The 20,269-nt window shown below is 42.6% G+C and overlaps 1 protein-coding gene across 1 annotated transcript in view; it reads right to left on the reverse strand.

Moving 5' to 3' along the window:
- Positions 1-612, reverse strand: part of celf4 (CUGBP, Elav-like family member 4) — a 65,121-nt gene extending 64,509 nt beyond the window's left edge. Inside the window, exon 1 of the mRNA XM_063012055.1 lies at positions 538-612. The gene's annotated coding sequence lies outside the window, so the exon portion shown is untranslated. The remainder of the gene's footprint in view (positions 1-537) is intronic.
- Positions 613-20,269: the final 19,657 nt, after the last annotated feature.

Raw genomic sequence — 20,269 nt, forward strand, 5'->3', positions numbered from 1 at the left:
TCCTTCCCTAACAGCTCATCTAATCAATAAGAACTAAGCTGAGCCAAATAAAGTTGTTTCTTAACACCATCAGAAACTAGAAAGAGGAAAAATATCTGGGTAGCACTGTCGCCTCACAGCAAGAAGGTCCTGGGTTCAATCCCCGGGTGGAGTTTGCATGTTCTCCCCGTGTCTGTATGAGTTTCCTCCCACAGTCCAAAGACATGCAGCCAGGTTAATTGGAGATACAAAATTGTCCATGACTGTGTTTGACATTAAACTTGTGAACTGATCACCCCTGTGTAATAAATAACTACCGTTCTTGTCATGAATGTAACCAAAGTGTAATAAACAAACATTAAGCAACAGTATCGGATTGGATTACACGTTTTTTTCCCTCCGATGATTTGGGCCAATATCGGACCAATACAGAGTATCAGATCGGTGCCAGTCCTAATAATAACCCATCGTTCTGGTTATGGTACGTGTTTGTGTGTATTAGATGAGAACGATCATTCTCGTGGACGTGGGTGTGTATTAGAGAACAGGCTGACGTACCCCTGGTAATGTCTTCTGCTCGTGCAGGGCCGTCTGAGCCTTCAGCGCTGACTCTCTGGCACAGTACGTGAGAAAGGCACAGCCTGAAATACACAGAAAGAAAACAAGAGAGAGAGAGAGAGAGAAATTCATTAGATGACATGAACAGGCGGTTAGAATAAAGAATCAGCGAACGCACGCGTACGTTGCTCTTGAGTGGCTCCGTGTTAAAGAGACGAGAGGACGAACTCGGCGTTAACGCGCCATCGGATATCTGTCGGCTTTAATCTCCGTCTTGTTGGCATGCGGGGGCGTGAGATGCTCTCGCCGAGCACTTTATTAGGTACACCTGGTATGTATATTCACGTCTATTGAATAAGCTACACCTAGCATATAGATGCGGTTTGTGAGTATACAATTACTGACTGTAGTCTGTCTGTCTGATGCTCTGTATGGTTTTTAATCGATGAATAGGCTGGAGGGCATCGATAAAGACCTATATGATTCGCCAACTGACCAAATGCCTGATGAGTGACCATTCTCAGCACCGCACTGACACTACATTGTAATGACATGGTAGTATGTGCTGCTCTGTGTGAGTGTATCAGGTGCAGCAGTGTTGTTGGGATTTTAAACACTGTTCATCTTTATTATCAACACCTGTAGATGTACCGTGTTAATCCTGCTCTAGTTTGTTAGTCACTGGATTTCTCTAGGCTTTATATTTCTAACCAGAGAGCTGTTCTCACACCGGTGCAATACACTGTACAGTGCTGAGAATGCCCCCCCCCCGAGCTGATGGAGACTTCTTACTCAGTAGTAAATGATTCGCTCCCTCAGGGAACCAGTTTTCAAACAATTAGCATCCCATCTGTAAACAAAGTGGGTAAATATGACTCTGCTAAAGCTAATATATGCTAGATGCTAATATTTATGCTAATATGTGTTTATTTTAGAAGATGTAATAAGAATAAACCTAATATGTTGCTAAAATGGACAGACATGATATTTATTCACTTGTATCTAAAGCCTGTAGCCACTGGTACATAAATGTACACATGTAATGTCTTTTCACTAAACAAACAAGTAAATAAATGTAAAAATAAACTAAGATATGATAAAAAAAAACAAGTTTTAGTGGGATAAAATTCTTTAAACATGCTAGCACACCAGAGCTGGGATTTCGAATATGTCGTATCGAATCTCAGCTCTGCCACCCGGCCGGGCTGGACGTCCATATGAACAACGTTTGGCTGTTGTTCGGGGTGGGAAAAGCCGGACCAGTGTTCCTCATAACTGGTGCAATTACGACCTCTGCTGGCTGATTGATGGCGCCTGTGCAGAGTCAAGGGGGAATAATGCTGATCAGGGTGTGGCTCTTTGTGCACAAAGCTGATCCGCATATGAACTCGCCTCATGCAGGTGAAAAGATGCAGTCGGCTACTGCACACGTGTCGGAGGGGGCGTGTGTCAGTTGCAAAGCTCCTTAGTCAGCAGTGGAGGGTTGTATCGGTAGAGGTGAAGCGTAACGCAATCAGGGTAATTGGATACGACTAGATTAGAGTAGAAAATGGGGGGGGAAATGGAGAAGAATAATGTTAGATATTAATACTGTAATAAAAAATAATAAATAAATATACACCTATGAACCAAAACATTAATACTATCCTTCAAAAAAATGTTTTAATCAGAGGGACCTTCATATCCTCGAAGAAATTGAATTTTTTTTTTGAGTGGATCAAAATTGAACCAAAATGCTGCAAGTGGTTGAATTCTGTGTTTTTGGAAATAGACCCCCCTGACTTCAACCCACCCAACATACACACACACACACACACTGGTTAGCTTGTTGATCGAGGAGAATAAATCTCGCTCTAAAGGCTGAAGCGTGACTCAGCATTAATGTGCCCCGCCGGTGACGGTGGTGCGTGTTTAACCCTGGTGGGCTTTCGTCAGGGTGAACGTGCGTCCCCTGCAGCCCCGGCCGGCGTTTTTTAATTAACTCTGACTCATTAGCGGCGGGAGGAGCTCAGTGCGACAGCTTGGCTGACTCCTCTTGAGGAACTGTCATTCTGCCATGTTAGCCGACATGGTAACACACACACACACACACACAAGGGTTGTGCAACCACATTAAGCACAAAGCCAGGAAACCTTGGACAAGTAATCGCAAGGTGTCATACATCCACCTATAGACTGTTTTTGACTGGTTTTAGGATGAAGAATCAGTTTATTGGTTGGACACACCCACGTTTGACAAGGCGTCAGACAAAAACGTTCATTAGATTTTATCAAATTTGATCAAATATTAAATATTAATATTAATCATATGGACGCATAGCTGATCAGAGATTTATTCATTCATTCATTGTCTGATCACCTTGGAAACACACACACACACACACACACACACTTAGGGCAATTTTAGTAGCTAAAATTGGGAGCTTCCGGAAGAAACCTAAGCGGACACGGGGAGAATAGGCAAACTCCACAAAGAAAGGACCAAGAATCAAACCCAGGACCTTCTTGCTGTGAGGTGAGAGCATTACCCACTGCGCCACCGTGCCACCCTACTTCTATTTGACAATCTTGTATCTCCAATTCACCTCACTTGCACGTCTTTGTACTGTGGCAGGAAACCGGAGCTCCCGGAGGAAACCCACACAGACATGAGGGGGAACATGCAAACTCCACACACGAGAATCAACCCCAGGACCTTCTTGCTCTGAGGCGACAGTGTTACCCACTGCGTCACCATGCCATAAAGTTGTAAAAGATATATTTTATTAATGCAGAGAAACATATTTGAACATTACATTTTATTTTATCGGATGGGGGGGGGGGGGGGGCCAATATACATGAAGCCAATATTCTTATGCCCCTGACCATGGGGACATTCAGACCCAACAGAGTGCCCACAAACACTCACACAGAGTGGATGAACTAAAACGGCAGGGTAACTATTTATATTCTCCTTCTAAAAGCAATTCTGCTTGTCTTTTTCCCGGCTGAGGCATTCGCTTTATCAGGACAGGGACAGAGAAAGCGAGAGAGAGAGAGAGATAGCTAGAGAGAGAGAGAGAGAGAGAGAGAGAGATTGCATAAAAAAGTGAGTGAGTGGAGGGGCACTGGAGTGAACGCTAGAGTAAATGGTTTAATGTAAAGGACGACAGAGGAATGAAAGAGAGAGAGAGAGAGAGAGAGAGAGAGAGAGAGAGAGAGAGGGATGATAAGATCTTCTTGCTTCTGTGAACAGTATCCCCCAGTAAGACACGCTTAAAAACACACACACACACACACACACACACACACACACTGTGCAACTGCATTGCAAACCAGGTCTTCTTACCCAACATCAGTACCTCACCTCACAAAAGCTTGTTCAACTAAAGGAGAACAAATTCCCCTACACACACTCCAAAATCTTGTGAAATGTCTTTCCACTTAATACACACACAAAAGCTCGACTATAAAGCCAAAACTACATAGACACTCATAATAATTATTACACTCAAGTGTTTATTTACTTAGTGTAGTAAAGTTCTGTGCCAGCGTGGTCCTGACGTGGTTTGACGTGTTTGGTGCGTCTTTACAGAGTTAGCTTTGTACACAGAGTTAGCTTTGAAAAGGGCCTTCCCTAAACTGTTACTGCAAAGTTGGAAGCATAGAGTTTCCTTTATATAATTCATTTATCAGATAGATAACCAAACAGACAGACACACAGACAGACATACAGATGGACAGACAGACAGATAAATAGACAGATAGATAGACAGATAGATAGATAGATAGATAGATAGATAGATAAACAGACAGACAGACATACAGATAGCCAAACAGACAGACAGACAGATAGACAGAGACAGATGCTCAGACAAACAGAAAGAAAGACAGACAGACAGACAAGCAGAGACAGACAAACAGATAGATAAACAGACAGACATAGATAGATAGATAGACAGACAGAGACAGACAAACAGACAGATAGACACAGATAAATAGATAGACAAACAGACAGTCAGAGACACAGATAGATAGACATACAGACAGATAGACAGACATGCGGACGGACAGACAGACAGACAGATGGATAGACAGACAAAGACAGATAGACAGACAGGCGGACAGACAAACACAGATAGATAGATAGACAGATAGATAGACAGACATATAGACATATAGATAGCCAGACAGACAGACAGACAGATAGACAGACACAGATAGACACAGATAGACAGACAGATATATAGATGATAGATAGATAGACAGACAGATAGATAGACAGATAGACACAGATAGACAGATACTATACAATACTATGTATGTATATAAGTAGAATACAGATGTTTAATATGTAATATAATAAACTATTATGAAAGTGTCCTGAGCAGTAAATATTAACAGATGTGCAATGTAGCCTTTATAAACAGAGAGACAGATCATTCTCATCATGGTCCTGATTGTGACTCAGTGTGCTATGATGAACTGTTGGTACTGCAACACAATTAAAGGGGGCGTCCCAATACTTTTTCCATATTTGTTTTCCTTTTCTTTTAAACCGTGAGTTTATTAAGTTCTGATGAAACGGAACAGTTTCACTGTTGATCAGACCTGAAGTGCCGTTTTAATTGATGCTCTTTAACTACATGGCTCAGCTTATCAATGATCCAGTCACATCCATTTAAAACCAGCTTCAGAATAGAAGTTCACACTATTGAACGACAGGCTCCGGGGAAATCGCTGCGCTTTAATGACAGTGATTGTAATTAATATTGCTTTTCGCAAGTGAAGCGCTTTGATCCAGGCAGTCAAACCCTCTACCCCTCCTGCGTTCACCACCGGCAGCTTCATCATCACCTCTGGGTGATTCTAAACTCTAGCTGACCTACTGTGTGCTCTTGCCACAGTATACCTGATGCCAAGCAAAAAATAAAATGCCAGCAAATGCCATGGCAGTACAACATACTTCACTGGTTAGTATCTACACGGAGCGTACAGACATGTTCCCGCTATACATAAAGATCCTGGAGGAAAATTGCTTGTCTGTAAATTTTATTTGACTGTCTGTGCATTTAAATTGAAGTGTTTAATGATTAAAGTTATTTCTGTGGTGGTATCAGTGCAGTGATCCACCAACCATACAACATCTGGGCATTAGGGGGTCTCTATCGATAAATAGGGTAGAAGAGGGTTATAAAGTGTGCCAGGCATCAGCATTATGAATGAATGTACAATCCAGATAGGTGTACCTAATAAAGTGCTCGGTGAGTGTATAGCGAATGTGTACACCATGTGAAAATGCACTGCAACATGTACTGTAGTTCAGCAACAGCTCAACGACGTCCGACTGTCTCAAAGCTTCACGTCGTCTCTTAAAAGTCCATACCTGCTGATCAGACGTAGACAGTCCCGAGCGTGAACGACTGACGTCCGGCTGCCGTGTCCATCCTCTGCTTTTCACTACATACCGAGGGAGACGAAGCTTCCCTAACCTCGTCTCCCGCCGGCCCCGCGAGGCGCCTGTGATTTAAATACGCCGTCCTCTGCGCTCCGACTACTCAAGGTCTTTCGGAATACTCCAGCCTGCCCCTCTCCCGCGCGTCTCCCTCAGATATCTAATTGGAAGCAGTAAAACCCCTGATTAAATAAAAATGCACTCCGAGGGGTGCAATACGAGCTCGGAGAGTCATTCGAGCGAAAGCAGAAGACAGGGCAGGTAAGGGAGTACAAGGGTGCAAAAATAAAGAAATCTTCAATTACTGCTCAGAAACCATGCCAGGCCGTTCTTTTCATTTCTTTTTTATTTGAACGAGCCTTGAATATTCAGTTGCTGGTTGTAAGACTGATAATTCCTCATCCTGAGTGATATTATACTGGCAGAATTACACACAAGTGCAGATGAATATAACAGAAAGCAGTAGAGTGATGCACTGCCTGTTGGTGAAGTGGAACCTTGAGGTGGCACTGTTCCAATACCCCACGTTACCCCCCCTGTTTAGATAGCGTGTGCCATCTGTGAGGCCTCGAGAAGAGCAGGCTGGCGCGGTCCTGCTAATCGATTGGCGAGAAGAGAAAAAGCGACGGCTCTAATGTGTTGCATGTGAAGGACTTTGTGTGGACCGGAGCTGCTCATATATGCATTTACACAAGGGTAAATGGGTAAAGGGTAAATGCCTTGCTCAAGGGCCCAACAGTGGCAACCTGGCAGTGGTGGGTTTGAACTAGCAACCCTCTACTTACTAGTCCAGTACCTTAACCACTAGGTTACAACTGCCCTTTCTTTCTTTCCCCCAATTGGTTTGTTTCCAATTCAAGATCCAAGAAGAGCAGCCAAATTTCACGCGCCCCATCCGACACAAGTGCACTACTGGGCTGGCCACTTCTTTTCACCTGTCAGTGGCAAAGACCACGATACACTCTCAGTGAAGCATCCACCAGTTGTGCAGTCTCCTTGACTGGACAGCAGAGGTCTCATTTACTCCTTCAGGATTGGTCAATCGTGCCTGTTATATCTATAGCTACATGGTGGTGCGTATTAGACCAGAGGTGATTGCAGTGTATATTTAATTGAGCAAGCCGTAGCCTAGTGGTTAAGGTACATGACTAGTAATCAGAAAGTTGCTGGTTCAAGCCCCACCCAGGTTACCACTGTTGGACCCTTGAGCAAGACCCTTAACCCTAAATTGCTCAGACTGTATACTGTAACTGTAATGTAAGTCGCTTTGAATAAGGGCGTCTGCTAAAAGCCCAAAATGTAGATGTAAATGTGGCATTAAAGTGCCTCACGTCCATTGGTTAATCTGCACTATGAGGAGTCTTAGCAATCCTACGGCAATTCAGTTAGCAATCGCTTAGTCAAAATGTCCAAGATGTCGAAAAATAAAGCAGCTAAAAACACGACTCGAGTACCTAAGTTTGAAAAAAAACCGCAACCAATTCTGTGGACACAGAGGGGGGCGTGTCAAAACAAGGATGAGAATTTTCATATTTGAGACAGAACCGTCGCTGGATGTTCTAGGTTTACATTCAACCGTTAAAGTAGCTGTGCTGTGTGTTGTGTATTATGAGTATAATTTAATGACTAAGCACATTTTCCTGTGAATTTAGTAGGGACCTACTTACAGCCTTCAGGGTCATCAGCCTGACAAGGCAACAAACTGCAAACATATGAAGATCCGTGGACAAATCTTACAGGAGCGCATTTGTCTTTACCAAGTTAATTTTGGGATGTACGGGTACTTCGTGTCGCCCTACAGACAGATAATAGGATTGATCGCAGGCCAGTAAGGGAGCAGCCCGATATCGGAGCGGCTCTGAGCTGGCGGGGTGAATGAATTAGCAGCCGGTGGTGCAGGGTGAAATGCAAACTGGCCGTAAGTATCGAGACCGAGTGAGTCTGCCAAGCTCTGAAATACAAGCACTGAAGGTTACAATAATAGATGCCAAGAAATGTCTTGGGTGCACCAAATATTCCCACCGCACCGCTGGAGCTAAAAAAAAACGGTGTGTGTGTGTGTAAGTGTGTGTGTTGCTATTTGCTTAAAGTTTTACCTTAAAGTTAAATCAAATGTTTATGATTGTGACATACTGGAAGCAAAATGGGGCACGAACACAGGTCCTGTGGACCCGGGGTCACTCTTTTCACTGTTTTAAGGTGTGTTCTCTGCTGGTGTCCATATGGGCTCTTTTTTATCCCACAAAAACATGCAGAAGATGGATTGGCTGCACTAAATTGTCCCTATTTTTAATAATAATCCTTTTCTTTTACCCAAAGTATACAGGCAGCACCAAACACACATGAATAAATAAACACGACTAGGTTAAGCCAGTTATGTTTGGACCAAAGCATCAAGACTAATCTAGCTAACATTATTAGAAGTCTACCTTTGTAAATATGTGGCTTTATGTGGGAAACCAGCCATTTAACCTCTTGAAAAGTTTGCTGAACCACAATTCGTCCCCAGACAACCTATCCATACAAGATTTGACAATAAATTCCCAGATTAATAATAAGAAGGCAAGACAGAAGCTAAAAACAGCAGAAACGAATACACAGAGAACAATAAGCAACCTTCATAAGCAACTACGTCTCTTTTATAATTAGCTCACAAGCAGTTTTGATTAACAGGAACGATTTTTAGATACTAGGACACAATATTATTAAATATCATCAATTATTTAACTTGTTAAGTCGGGAGAAAGAAGGGTTGCACATACAGTATGATCCCGAGATCACTATACTAACAGTGAAGTATGGTGGTGGAAGCATCGTGATGTGCTGGTGCTGCTTTTAAAATAGTATTGAGGTAGGAAGCGACATTGAAAAAAATTAGGTTCATCACAGAAAATGGACACAAGGCAATACATCCTGGACTGGATACCAATCCATTGAGTGGTCAGAGGCAAGAATGAAACCCAGGTTTACGAGTTCATTTTCATCTCAATGTTGGACACAATGGGTTGGATGTTAAAATATAAGCACGTAATATGATCCCGAGATCACTATACTAACAGTGAAGTATGGTGGTGGAAGCATCGTGATATGCTGGTGCTGCTTTTAAATTATTATTGAACTAGAAAGCATCATTGGAAAAACATGAAAGAAAAAGTGACGCACCAGGACACATAACAACTAAATTCGGCCAAGAAAACAAATCTGACACTGTAATAAGACAACAAAAAGATGGAAACATTTAAGCTAAGTGAAAAAAAGCCCAATACACCATTAAAATACTGCAACATTGGCACCAGTATGTCTCACTAATGAGAGCTGTTGATTGGCTGTAGTAGGAGATTTTGCGGCGTGGCAGCACCGGGGCAGGACAAAAGGGAAACACCAGCCCAGTGGAGCTAATTGAGCCGGAGACAGGGTGACCTGCCCCCGCCGCGTCGTCCTTCCTATCTTCTTAATATTCTGGCTGGCTCCCCAGTTCTGTCCCCTCACTGTCCCCCTGTCCTTCCACCCAGCTGGACGGGACGTTTGGAGACGTAAATCATTACGCTTCCGCTTCGGAGTCCATCGATCCTGTGGCCTTAATTGGCTTTATTAGCTATGACGAAGGGCCCGTGAGAGACATTTCCTCCGTTCTCCATAACAGTAATCCTCAGGAGAAGGCTTGTCTAATTGTTTCCTCTCCATCTTTGATGTCATCGCGGATAGGAGGCTCCTTTGGGATAATTAGCGGCCGAGGGTCCCTCAATAATTCATCTGAAGCTATTTATACACAGACAGGGTCTTTTAACTAGACTTATCTGTCGGTCAGGAAAGTGAAACATAAAGGAGAGTAGAAAAAAATGATCGTAAACGGAGGCAAGAAGGGGCAGAAGAAAAGAAAGTAGCTGAGATGGGGGATAACTGAGGCTCTTTTCAGTCCAGACATAATGACCCGGTTCTCGCTCGCTGTTTAGTTTCAAGGTGACGCCAGCACTCTCTTCTCTCGTCTTGCCTGCCAAACAAACAAAAGTACCGTCCAGGGAATACGCTGGCTAGCACGACGCTCATTAATGGCTTCTAATCTGTCAGTTTTCCCCTATTTAATGCAATTAAGTCATTTGCTAAAGCTAACGTGGACTGAAAATGAACTTCAAGGACATTAAACAGACATAATAGGATTTGTAAACATGCAATGCTTTTAAAAGCTATTTTTAGAGTTGGAAAAGCTACACAAATCAAAACATCGCAGATAAAATACCCTTATTCATTTATTTACGTTGACCGGTTCATCCTAATCAGGGACTTGTTAGGTCCATAGCAGAAACTGAACACAAGGCGACTGGACGCCAATCTATTGAGCGGTAATTTGGTCATTTGGACCTGTCACTGAAAGAAAAACCCAGAGGCAAGAATCAAACCCAGGTTTACAAGTTCATTTTCATCCTAATCACGGACACAATGGGTCTGATATAAAATATAATAACGTAATATCAGAACTCTGGTGAATTATAGTGATCCCAAGATCACCATATTAACAGTGAAGTATAGCGGTGGAAGCATCACGGTATATGGGCGCTTCTTTTAAAATGGTATTGAGGTCGAAAGCGCCATCGAAGAAAGGTATTTACATCAACCAGTTCATCCTACTCAGGGACTAGTTAGGTCCACCACAGAAACCGGACACAAGGCAATACATTCTGGTCGTGACGCCAATCTATTGAGTGGTAATTTGATAAATTTGGACTAGCCACCGGAAGGAAAACCCAGAGACAAGAATCAAACCCAGGTTTACGAGTTCATTTTCATCCTAATCTTGGACACAATGGATCTGATCTTAAAATATAAGAACATAATATCAGAAGGTTTGCACATATGATCCCGTGAAGTATGGTGGTGGAAGCATCATGGTATACGGATGCTTCTTTTAAAATGGCATTGAGGTAGAAAGTGACAGCGAAGAAATTTATTGACATCAACCAATTCATCCTAATATGGTACTGGTTAGGTCCATCACAGGAACTGGACACAAGGCAATACATCCTGGACTGGACGCCAATCCATTGGGTGGTAATTTGGTAAATTTGGACCTGTCACTGGAAGGAAAACCCAGAGGCAAAAATCAAACCCAGTCCTTTCCACTGCAGAAACTGGACATAGGCAGGAATACATCCTGGACTGGACGCCAATCCATTGGGTAATAATTTAGACTAGACATTGAAAGGAAAACCCAGAGGCAAGAATCAAACCCAGGTTTACGAGTTCATCCCCATCCTAATCAGGGACACAATGGGTCTCGACTTGTCATATTGGGAGAAAGAAGGTTTGCACATATGATCCCAAGATTTATTTACATTAACAGTTCATCCTAATCAGGGACTTGTTAGGTCCACCACAGAAACCGGACACAAGGCAATACATCCTGGACTGGACGCCAATCCATTAAGTGGTAATTTGGTAAATTTGGACTAGACACTGGAGGGAAAACCCAGAGACAAGCATCAAACCCAGGTTTACGAGTTAATTCCCATCATAATCAAGGAAACAATGGGTCTCGACTTGTCATGTTGGGAGAAAGAAGGTTTGCACATATGATCCCAAGATCACTATACTAACAGTGAAGTATGGTGGTGGAAGCATCATGACATACGAATGGCCCTTTCAAAATGGTATTGAGATAGGAAGCGTTATTAAATAAATTTATTTACATTAATGGTTCATTCTAATCTGAACACAAGGCAAAACATCCTGGACTGGACGCCAATCCATTGGGTGGTAATTTGGTAATTTGGACTAGCCACTAGAAGGAAAACCCAGAGACAAGAATCAAACCCAGGTTTACGAGTTCAATTTCATCCCAATCTTTGACACTACAGGTCTGGCACTGGGTGCGAGTCGCGCATCAACACGGGACACCTTAGACCAGAGGGCTCGTGAGCATGCATAACTCGACGCCGTGGCATCCCGACACCCGAGCTTCCGCGTTTTTTCCTGCTATAAATGAAACGCGGTTCTAAACAACTCTGACTGAGAAGTCTCTCGCTGCGAAGCGTTTCTACAGACTTCATAATTATTAATATTTATGCCTTTGGCACGCCAGCTGCTCTCTCTCTCGCTGAGCAAAGCACACATTTTCATTTTAACATCTCCATTTCAAACAGATCATCAAACTGATTTGGAGTGTGAGCGTCTCCAGCCTTCAATCAGAAACCAATTTGCGTGACAATTTGCATCTGCGGTCGGCCCACGAACGTCGGGAGGACCACAGGCGTCCGGAGTCGGACATCGTTAACAGACCATTACACCAGGTCAGGGTGACCACACAGAGTTGTCTATAAACCCTATAAACCCTTCATGTTCTTCTAGGATTTTTGTTCCATTTCCCAAAAAAAAAAAAAAAAAAAAAACAGGTTTCAGCAGATTTGTGTTCTTCGACTGTTTACTAAAACTTAAGAAATGAAATGTTTACTATGGAAGCACTTCTGTAAGTCGCTCTGGATAACAGCGTCTGCTAAATGCAGAAAATGTAAATGTAAATGTAAATGATGAGCACGGGCCCCTGCTGTTCATCGTCATTTCCTGATGAGGACCAAAGCCCCATCCTCGGCGGCGTGAGGTGGAATGGACAACACTGCTGTTCTGGGATCCGGTGGTGTGATTAAAAACCTACGCTAATAAGCTCTGGCATGCTAAGGCACAGGCTGCTAGGGTTAGCCCGGGATCTCAGAGGCCATTAAATTGCAAATTAGAGATAATGTGCCGGATAAACCCCCACTAGGTTTATACCCCCTCCTCAACGGTTCATACCTGAGGGTCTCCTGTACTATTCAGCTATCCAAAACATTACAACCCAGTCAGGTTCAGGCCCACCTAAACCCACTGGACACAGAACAGCTGGAGAACAGCTGCATTCCTTCTTCATTCACTCATGTTTGATGGTATAACACCAGCATATTGCTAAGCTGGACGTGATAAAGATTTTGATCTGATTTTTGCCAGGAAATGAACTTGTGAAGAGTGAGTGTCCAAAATGAAAGCTACCACCACATGGGATTCACTCCCAGTCCAAATGCCAAATGGTAATTTTCCTGTCAACACACTGCAAAATAAAGAAGCTACTCAGGCAGACTACACACACGCACTTACACATACAACTGAGGGGTTAGGGTTAAGGACCTTGCTTAGGGGCCCAACAGAGGCAACTTGGCAGCGGTGAGGCTTAAACCAAAATGGTGCCTTGCGCCCATTGAAAAGCTGGGATAGGCTCTAGCACCCCCCCGCGACCCTAATTGGTGAGTCCAGTACCTTAAGCACTGAGCTACCGCTGCCCAACCAACCACTGCTGATTAGTTGGATCTTAATGGTCCACATTATAGTTTTAGTATTATTAGTATTATTAGTATTATTAGTATTCTTTGTTTTACCATGTACTGAGCCACAGAGATTAAACACCAGGTAAATCAGTTTTTTTTAAGCCCCAGGTCCCGTTTAATCAATCACAGTCTTTAAACACAGAGACGGTTCATTAATCAGAACTCTGCACTGAGATCAGAATAAAAAAACCCACAGATCATCCCGCAGCCGAGTCCACAGCTGCAATCTGCCCAGGTGCACGTCCACTAAATTCAGTCACTCCAGCCCCTGCCGCCGCACCCGGAAGGTCATCGTGGATCCGGGGCCACACTGGTCACAGAATAGTGCTTAAATCTTTAAAAACGTCATCTATAAATTATTGCAGAGGACAGCGGGGTCATTGCCGAGGGTGGAGAGCGGCCAAACACCATCAATCTGCAGGGAGGGTGACATCTGTCTCTGGGACTCCCCTACTCTCTTTCTCATCTCGTCCACCTACCATTTCTTTCCTATTACCATTTTCCTTCAGCCCTACGCATTTTCATCTTCCTGTTTCATCCCTGCATTCTTTTTACAAAACCCAATTCCAGAAAATTCCAGAAAAGTTGGGACTTGTTGTGAAATGCAAATTCATTTGTGACCACTATATAAATAAACCAAAACAGCACCAAGACGTGATGTTTTACCTTTACTTTATCATTTTTATTTATTTATTTTTGTATGTTTGTTACACAATTATTACTGCAGAACATTTCAAAATGTTGAGACAAGGGTAATCTAAAAAAAAATTGGGTATTGAAGAAGCATCTAAAAATACTTTGTCCACTACCCTATATAGTAAAGATTATTCAATAGAAAAATAAATAAATGCAACCAAACTGACCTCATGTCCTAACATAATGAGTTATCTCACACCTGTGGGCGGGCAGCACGTTGGCTCGGTGGGTAGCACTGTCGCCTCACAGCAAGACGGTCCTATGTTTGATCCCCAGGCGGGGCGGTCCAGGTCCTTTCTGTGTGGAGTTTGCATGTTCTCACCATGTCTGTATAGGTTTCCTCCGGGAGCTCCGGTTTCCTCCCACAGTCCAAAAACATGCAGTCAGTTTAACTGGAGACACTGAATTGCCATATAGGTGAGTGGGTGTGTGTGTGTGTGTGTGTGTGTGCCCTGCGATAGACTGGCGCCCCGTCCAGGGTGTTACTGTGTGCCTTGCGCCCATTGAAAAGCTGGGAAAGGCTCCAGCAGTGGAAATTTAATTCCATCATCTGGGTGCTGGTACAGAGAAGAGTCTTGATGCCTGTTTTCCTTGAGTTCTGAATGGTGGATCAAGACGAGACGACTTGTGGCTCAAAGGTTGTGTGGTACAGAACGGAGTTCCTTTTTTAAGGTGCAGGGTTCCTTAAATTTACTTTATGGATGTACTGATAAATAAAATGAATGCACACCTGCTCTGCCAGCCAATCAGAAAAGATAATTTTAATAGACTATCTATCCATTTCCTCGGCTGCTCCCATTAGTCTTTGCTGGGATTGGGACTGGCACTACAATGTAATACACTGGTTTATGCACCCTAGCGACCAGGTACCTATAGGACGATTCAGTGTCTCCAATTAGCCTGGTTGCATATTTTTGGACTGTGGGAGGAAACCGGAGCACCCGGAGGAAACCCACACAGACACGGGGAGAACATGCAAACTCCACACAGAAAGGACCCGGACCGCCCCACCTGGGGATCGAACCTGCTTGCTGTGAGGCGACAGTGCTACCCACTTAGCCACCGTGCCGCCTTAATGCATGTGCTTAATGCATCCAAAACACCTTAACATCCCCACCATCCTTCCTCAGATCAGCTCAGAGGGTTATAGAAGAGAGAAAGAGGCTCATCTGACTGAGAATGAATGTGCCATGAGTTCCGTGCAAAGAAAATAAAAGCGATTTCTGGTTTTAATTTAGAGTTTATTACCAACCCCCCCAAAACCCCCACATTTTATTATCCATATATTAAAAAAATCGCGTACTGGAATAATATTCCACGAGCAGCACTACAGAGGGAAAAGCAGACAGCATCGCTTTCAGCCAAGAAGTGTTTGGAGTTGTGCTGGCGATAGTTGATATCTGGTTGGCTTAACTCCGCCGGCTCCGGATCCAATAAATATTCCAACGTTAAAATTCGATTCTCATTCAGCAGTAAGTGAGAAAAATCACTAATGAGGATTTATTTGATGACAATGCTTCCATTAAAAATCTCATTCCCCTATGAATAACAAATGTACTGTTTCAACAGACACCGAGCTAATTATAAACTCATAATGGTTTACTGTTTCACACTCTCAGTGTATGCAAATGCTTCGAGTGTCTTCCAAGATACAAGCTCCTGAGCTGGATTTCTGCTCGATGAATGTAAAGCTCGTGATAAGACAGGCCGTTATGACACACACACACACACACACACACACACACACACACACACACACACTTCTTCATCTCTATAAGCCTCCCAGAGAACAAACTAATATTGTAAAGCTTTGGTCTAGATGTGGTCTAGATATGATCTCAGTGTTATTAAAAATGACTACAAGCTATTCTGTCATATTTCTTATATCATCATTTTTACCATCTCATTTTATTTAAAAATTTAAAGTCATGTAATTATCATTTGTTATTTTTGTTTTTACCAAATATGATTTTAAAAGGGAAGCTGTGGGTCTGGAAACACAGACTGAACTAGAATAAACCCGGAATAGGGTAACGGCCCATCACAGAGCATTATACACTTATTTACTCCTATAGACAAAACTGGGCAGTATTACAGAGCCTCACCTTTGTGGCTGTATTTAAAAATTGTGGCTAAAGTTAAAATTGTGCTTCAGAATAAGAATAACAATCAAAATTAGAACAAGAATCAGAATAAGAATCAGAATTGAAATAAGAATCAGAACAAGAATCAGAATCAGAACAAGAATCAGAATACGAATCACAATCAATAAGAATCAGAATCGAAATAAGAATCAGAATCTAAATCAGAATCAGAATCACAATCAGAACAAGAATCAGAATACGAATCACAATCAATAAGAATCAGAATCGAAATAAGAATCAGAATCAGAACAAGAATCGGAATCAAAATAAGAATCTGAATCAGAACAAGAATCAGAATACAAATCACAATTAGAATAAGAATCAAAACAAAAATTCAAATACGCATCAGAATAAGAATCAGAATATGAATCAGAATATTAATCACAATCTGAATATGAATCAGAATCAGTAACAGAATACAAATCAGAATAAGAATCAGTACAATAATCAAAATTAGAATCAGAACAAAAATCATAATAAGAATCAAAACAAGAAATAGAATACGAATCACAATCAGTATCAGAATCAGAACCAGAATAAGAATCAGAATTGAAATAAGAATTAGAATACAAATCACATTGAGAATCAGAAGAAGAATCAAAACCAGAATCAGAACCAGAATCAGAACAACGGAAACGACCGGCCTCCGTCCAGCGCCGCCGTATATCACACGCTGCGTAATGAAAACTCAACTCGGTGATGCACAATGCCACATTAGCATACGCAGGCGACCCGGGAGACCAGCCCAGCTCCAGCGTCTGCAGCTCGAAGCAGCGATGTCTTCATACTGTGATGCACTGCACGTTACCAGGTTGCCGTAAAGAAGGTAGAAAAATGGTCAGACGTGTTTGATTGATTTGGGTAATTGCATTATATAAAAAAAAGTGTTTTGTAATGTATAGAACAAAAAAAAGAAATGACCATGCAGACTCCAGTACAACATTTATTGTGTTTCTACACTAGTAAGCCAGGAGCGCATCATCCACATGATCTTGGAGGATTTATCAGACCGTGGATCTCCATCCATGAATATTATGTCCAGTTCTTATACCAGTCTGCCCATTGTAGGGGGCACTTTGACTGGAAGAAGTGTCTTGGGGCGTGGTCACCTCATCACCAGTATTTAAATTATATACCTGCAATATGAGCCACTGTTGCTCTTCTGTTGGTCCGTACCAGAAGCCTTTAGTCATCTGGCATCAGTAAAGTTTGGCACCCAACAACCAGTCAGCTGGTCCCTCAGGTCTTTCAGCTGCTACCATTAACTACCATTAGTCACCATCAACATTTAATATTTCCAGGTCGTTCCAAAATTGGCACTGCCAAGCATGTTTTTTGGGGGAAGGGGTGTGGTCTGATCGGTGTGTACATTTTAGGCATAAATAAATACTCGCTGACCAAAATCCGCTCTCAAATTCAAAACTAAAAGTACAAATTCTGTAAACTATATGTCCAAAAGTATGTGGACACCAACTGTAATCAGTGATTTTAATCAATCTAAAATCAGTAACATGATTCCAACTTTGGGGCAACAGTTTAGGGAAGCCTTCTTTCCAGAACAGTGTAGCCTGTTAAGCCAGAAATTGGTCACTGTTTTGTACAATGATGTCTAACATACTGATGCTAAGGTGTCCGAATATTTTTGCTAAACGGTTAAACTCTACATTAGACCTTTAGATGATATTATATATAAAATATTATTAATTTCTAACCTGCTGACAGGTCCATGACATTGAGTGATTGTCCCACTTTACTGTACTGTCCACTAGCCCACTAGGTTCGCGTATTAGCAGTGTCACTGGCCTGGTCGGGTAAATTACAGACTAAGCAGTTGTGTCTGAGGGAAGGAAGGCGGGATAGGCTTAAACCTTGTTGCTGCTCCAATGGTGACTTTATGGGTGTTATTTAATATTTCCAGGTCGTTCCAAAATTGGCACTGCCAAGCATGTTTTTTGGGGGAAGGGGTGTGGTCTGATCGGTGTGTACATTTTAGGCATAAATAAATACTCGCTGACCAAAATCCGCTCTCAAATTCAAAACTAAAAGTACAAATTCTGTAAACTATATGTCCAAAAGTATGTGGACACCAACTGTAATCAGTGATTTTAATCAATCTAAAATCAGTAACATGATTCCAACTTTGGGGCAACAGTTTAGGGAAGCCTTCTTTCCAGAACAGTGTAGCCTGTTAAGCCAGAAATTGGTCACTGTTTTGTACAATGATGTCTAACATACTGATGCTAAGGTGTCCAAATATTTTTGCTAAACGGTTAAACTCTACATTAGACCTTTAGATGATATTATATATAAAATATTATTAATTTCTAACCTGCTGACAGGTCCATGACATTGAGTGATTGTCCCACTTTACTGTACTGTCCACTAGCCCACTAGGTTCGCGTATTAGCAGTGTCACTGGCCTGGTCGGGTAAATTACAGACTAAGCAGTCGTGTCTGAGGGAAGGAAGGCGGGATAGGCTTAAACCTTGTTGCTGCTCCAATGGTGACTTTATGGGTGTTATGGCTTCATGTTGAATTCTGGCAAAGACAAGACCCAATGTGTTCACATGGCTGCCGTCCTTCTTGCGTTCACAATGCTGTGGGTTTGTAGGGGAGGAATAGATATGTCTAAATAAATAAAAATGAAAATGATTGATTCTTCGATCTTTAATTGGCTCTGATATGTGAATACCACACCTCATCTTCACAGCGTTCCTTGACAAATCAAAGTACTCCATAGTGTGCGAGCCGAGTCCATTTTTCTTCCCTATAACCACAGTTCTTACAATGAAAACGCAATTTCCAGAAATAGCAGCAAACAAATTGAATCTTGCACAACAGATGAAACCCAGAACTGTGAAGCATAAAGTGCCTCGGCAAACCAGCATTTTCAAACCGCGTAAGGGGTTCGCATCGAGCCTCGAACAAGCACTGGTTTAATTTGGCCGCGTACTCTGTTTGACCTACGCAGCATTGATCCGTATGAGAGGTGACTGCTGGAAATGCCACTCAGCGCTGGTGTAAATCTAACTTGTTCAGCGGGGCGACAAACATGCCCTTCTTTCCTCCAAATTTAACCAGTGTAGTGGCAAAGGTTGTTAGTTCACGAGGTGATGCGAATAGAAATTCACAGACAGGTAACACACTGTACTGGTATGGAACTGTACTGGATGTACTGGAGGAACATCATTCCACCAAAATATGCTTCTTTGGTTGGTCTTTGGTGGTGGAGTGCTGACACATTGGTTCCGAATCTTCCATAGGATTTCTTTCACCTAATTTAGTCATTTCCAAGTCCCCATTGTACTTCCTCTGCGGCTATCACATTTCCCCTCCAACAGGTAGTTGCTGGCTGATTCTTATTATCTGTCAGTGGGTTCTGGGTAAATCTGCTTTCCCATTAAGCATGATGAGTCACGCTATGCTCTATGACCTCCGTCCACCTATGCCAGCACCCAGACCAGTCCCAGAAACCGCAGCAGCGACCACAGCAGCAGTGACGACAAACCCGATCTGACCTTTTCTGTGTCCGTTGGATGAGATGCCGAGTTGTTGGGGTTCAATTAACAGTTTAAATATTCCTTTTACTGTGGCTAGGCACCCTGGAAGAGACCACTCCCATCAGAACAGACATGAGACCGGCACCTCATGAGCAGACTCTTCATTGGAGCAGAGTATAGTACCCATGTCTTAAGGACCCATTTCACCAGCCACGCCAGTATACCAGCCCTATTATAACCAAATTATCTATAAGCTTTACCCATAAGTGGAAAAGTAGACCCAAATTGTGCCGGCAGAATGGCCTATACAAAATACAAAGCCACCAGATCATCTTACTGCAGGGTAAAGCTTTCCGACTAGTTAGTTCTGAGTTAGTTAACTAGTTAAGCAGATTATATGGCTGATGCTTTTGCCCCAATAATTTTGATCTATTCCTTTTTGGCCATTTTGATGCTAAACCACTATAAACTGGACCTAAGGGGGGTATTTATACATGCCCAAAATGCCAGTGTCATGCAGCACACACATCTGCCAGCACCCGCACTCTCTAATTCTCTACTCATTGACATTTTCAGCATTTAGGAGGGGCTCACACTGCTGACAGTATA

Source organism: Trichomycterus rosablanca, chromosome 16, assembly GCF_030014385.1.
Source record: "Trichomycterus rosablanca isolate fTriRos1 chromosome 16, fTriRos1.hap1, whole genome shotgun sequence".
In the NCBI taxonomy this organism is placed as follows: Eukaryota; Metazoa; Chordata; class Actinopteri; order Siluriformes; family Trichomycteridae; genus Trichomycterus; species Trichomycterus rosablanca.